Source organism: Mixophyes fleayi, chromosome 4 (genome assembly GCF_038048845.1).
Source record: "Mixophyes fleayi isolate aMixFle1 chromosome 4, aMixFle1.hap1, whole genome shotgun sequence".
Classification (NCBI taxonomy): domain Eukaryota; kingdom Metazoa; phylum Chordata; class Amphibia; order Anura; family Limnodynastidae; genus Mixophyes; species Mixophyes fleayi.
Genome location: NC_134405.1, coordinates 130,445,510 through 130,450,121, shown reverse-complemented (window position 1 = coordinate 130,450,121; position 4,612 = coordinate 130,445,510).

Sequence of the window (4,612 nt, the reverse complement as noted above, 5' to 3'; positions counted from 1 at the left end):
GTAAAGGTATTGAAATGTGTCTAATATATTACTGTGTCATACTCAAAGCTTTTGTTATTCAATGTGATAGCCCTAGAGTTATAATAGGTGATAGGGGTATTCATTTTATTAAATAATAAATGTATAATTTATGAGTAGTGGTAAAAAATTACATACTTTTGATTAGCCACAAACCAGTGTGAACAGAAAGTAACGGTACTAGTTAGAACGAATTGAATAGAATGAGGGTTGAAACTTGATTGAAGTGGCTGGTAGCTTTGGCCACTAGTCCTCCCCACTATCAAGATCACTCCTGAGCTGCCTCCTAACCTGTTGACTTTTGAAGTGTTTTGACTTTTCTTGTGATGAGTTTGTAACTGAGAGACTAGTCTAGACCTTGAGAGGAAAGGTAAATAGTGAGACAGCAACCAAGAACGTTCAAAACACTGTCTCCTGAAAAGTTACACTAACTGTCAGGACGTTGGACCAGGAGAGTAAGTTGTGGAACATTAATTTCCTAGGCTTAGGTTAATTGGCAGACAGGTACCAAGTGTAGGCTACCAGCATCGCATCCTTAAGGGTAGCGGAGAGACACTAGTACCCATTCCATTCACTGCAGAGGAGTCAACACCCAGAGAAGCTTACCAATTACACTCATGAATCTGTCCTGGGAGGCCCTGAATGCAGTTAGCAACACCTGAGCCAAAGACTAAAACAGTTGTCCAGCATTAAGTGGTAGTTTTTCTGTGTTTCTCTCATCTCATTCTCTTTTCAGGACAGTCAATTCTTTCAATTGGGGACAGGTGACAGAGGCTGTTTCAGGTAGTGATATTGAGAAGCTGGGGATGAAGGAGAAGTTGGTAGCACAATCAGTACAGCCAATTACTCTATTCAATTCAGGGGTAAAGGAAAATTTAGAAACCTTGGAGCTTGGAGAAAGTGCGAGGGGCTATTGTCTGATGAGTATTACGTCCGTAAGTACATTGACCTCATAGTTGAAGAGAGGTACATCCAGCGATGAGCAGGCATCCTTGAGAATGATTATCATTCTTGGGTGGGTAAGGTTTTAGACCAAACAAAGTGCTGGATGTGCTCTCACGTGCCTCAGTGATTATATCGAGTAGGACTAGTTCTTTTTCCACTAAATATTCCTGAGGTACCCGAATTATGGGGTGGGAGGTCACTAGTGGAAAGTTAAGACAGCTAGGTCCCTTAGTCTTGAGTCTCCCAATATTCGGCAAGCCGATCACTGTTTCACGTACAAAGAAACTTGAGTATTGGGAGACTGGGAAGAATGCACAGACAATAGCCCGCCCCACAAGTGTTGAAGAAAGGAAATGTTAATATTGTTGGGATGTAAATTGTAACTCAGGTTTATGATGTTATTGGTGAACATGAAGTGTTTAAATGTATTCTGAGCTTAAAGACATGTGTTGGACGGATGAACCTGTTAGACATAAAGAACTGTAGTAGAATATTCTATATTACTGATACATGTTCTATTGTGCTCTGTACCCATCCAACTAATGTATTACATGTTTCATTGTACCCTTGAAGGGCGTACAAAAAGGTTATCTCCAAGCTCCAGAGGTATACGGTCAATAGTAAAAGTAAAAATTGTTTTGAGGATTAAGGGCTAGATTTACTAAGCTGCAGGTTTGAAAAAATGGGGATGCTGCCTATAGCAACCAATCAGATTCTAGCTTTCATTTATTTAGTACACTCTACAAAATGACAGCTAGAATCTGATTGGTTGCTATAGGCAACATCCCCACTTTTTCAAACCCGCAGCTTAGTAGATCTAGCCCCAAGACTCTGTCTTATGATAACCTGTTTAGATCTACAGACAGCGTGGTCATGCACCAAGGGGGACTTACATTACAGAGCAATGAAACGTACTGAGATCCTGCATGTAAAATATTTAAGGTGATAGTTTATTATACTATCAAAGGGTGGAACTGTCGAAGTTGTATAATTGGATGAACAAAAGTATATTGGTTAATATTTTACTGTGCAATTCCGATCAGTATGCCACGTAACACGTGGCGTGGTGCGATCACGCGGTAAAATACGCACGTACACACTCGCACTCTCATATTTAGTTATTTATATATTTCATATAATAATGGTTCCATTCCACAATGTTTTATGAGCAGATGGTATTTAGTTTATAGATATACATATTTTAAGGTTATAGGTGCACTTTAGTGATATTTAAGGTTCAGGTTACAGGAAACATCATGTTTAGTATCATTTTTATCCCCTATTCATCAGCAGTTGTCCGGTTCATTCGCCGAAGAGATTGCACGTTGCATACTCTAGTTAGCGATGTTTGGGAATAAATGTTTAAACTGTTACTGACTGTGAATTGTTAATAGACTAGCTTAAACTGGTTTCTGGGTGGGAGAATCATCTGGAATGTTGACCCTCACCCTTGGAACTAGCCTATGACCTGTTTACACTGGACCCTCCTGAAACCTGGACCTATACAAACAAGCCATGTCATCTGCATTGTCCTCTCTATAACACTGAGTGTATATAATATAGCTGTGCTGGCACTGGCTTCAGTCATCTCTGACCACAGTATTCTGGAGTGAAGTACTGTAAGCTGGTACCAGCGGAGCGCAGTTTTGCGCAGCGAAGGGCGCGGCGGTATGTATGTATTTATTTGGTATTGGCTGTACTGTATTATAATTATGTATTGAACTGCTAACTTACATCTGCTAAATAAATCATATTGTGCTTTGGAAACACAAATCGCTTAGACAATGCTTATTTGTAAACAATGAAATTACTTTAATAGTGTAGAATATTGTGTATTTCGTGTATGTATATAAGTAAAGAAAAATATATTCCTGTGTATTTGTTCAGTCTACGCAATTATGTATCAATCTTTGTATATTAATGTGAATTAATGACAGTTGTTTTGTACTAAATGGGTCCATGGGCAGAAAAAATTGTATTGCACCCTAAACTATGTTTGCTGGGCCAGTTGTTATGTTTGTCTAGTCGCTATCCAATGACGATTGTCCATTTCCAATTGTGTGGTTCCAAAGCACAATGCGATTTAATAGCAAAAAGCAGCCCAAAAATGCCCAATCCCCACCGACCTTGGAAGCCAAGCAGAGTGGAGCTGGTCTAGTACCGGGATGGGTGACCTCCCTAGAACATCTGGTACAGTAGCACACATGTAGTAGATTAATCCCAATATGGGGACAATTAGTGGCAGGGTGCGTCACCTCTTATATACCATGATGTAATGTACCATACACATTTTTGTTTAGTTTAGGTAACGTTATTCATCACAATTATTCATATTGAGGACAACTCCACTCCTAGATATACTAACACTTAGTCCTATTGTAGATTTTACTGTCTGTAGATCTTAATATCTCGATACATTTGACTCTAGGCCATCTGGGTCACCCAGTGATTAGTTCTATATCTACATTAATATCTACATTAATATTGAGTACCCCCTTTAATTAAAGAACTTGGCTCATATTTCTCCCATTTTCTCTCACAGCTTGTTTTAAACTTGTAATGAGAACCTTTAATAATGTTCAAATTTTCATTATTTCTACCACTATATCCACAATCAGTATGACATTTGATTATAATATTGTTCTTTTTATTGTAATAAGATTAAACATAATTTGTTTAATTGATTTATCAATTTAAGTGGGTTCACTAGTCTGGTTTTTGCTAGTTATCGCTGGCCCTATTACATGTATAAATGCACAATTTAGTTAATTGCATTTCCATTTTGTTTTTTGTTTACATAAACTTTCTATCTAGACTAAATTGTTTAGCTACTATGCCAGGTACCGCTGATATTATTATATGTACAATGCATGACTCAGTTAATGTACAATTCCATCTGAGTGCATAATAGATGTGGTGCTTTGATAGATGTTATTGAGACAATGAGGCTTAGCGAAAGATGTCTTTATTACATTTTATTGGGTAATTATTCAATCAACAGATGCAACATATATAGAAATCCATTATGACTTTACCCACTTCTCACATTCCCTGAAGAAATCTGCGCTGCAGATGAAACGCGTTGGTGACACCTACTTCCGCTGACATCACAAGACTTCCGGTTTTTGCGTTCCACTTTGGAACGCTCACCAGTCTTTCCGTCTGTACTTTCCAGTTTTAGTACACCGTATGATCTCCACCGCTAGCCATCTATCTGCCTAACATCCAAATTGCGGTCTCCGGATCTGCACATCCCGATTCAGGTACCTCACCGTGACCTGGACTTTTGTGAGTCTTCCAGCTAATCTGGTTTAGCTTTAGTATTCACCTCCATCGTGGAAAACATTTCTATGAATATCTGGATTGTAGTTTTTTAGTTTATGATCCAATTAATGGATCTAAACCTGCTGGTGTAGGATTTATTTTTTATGTGGTAATTTTATCTGGACATTTGTTTATCTGGACTTTAGTTTTATTAATCCCTATGCACCATTCCCTGGTGTCATTTATACTATTTTTATCTGTGAGATCAATATTTATATTAAATTTCTGTTGATTTATTGTTTGTTCTTTTATGCCAGACTATACTCCCACTTGTATTTGATTGTTTTCCTAAGTGGTATTGAGCGCAATACATTTACTTTACACC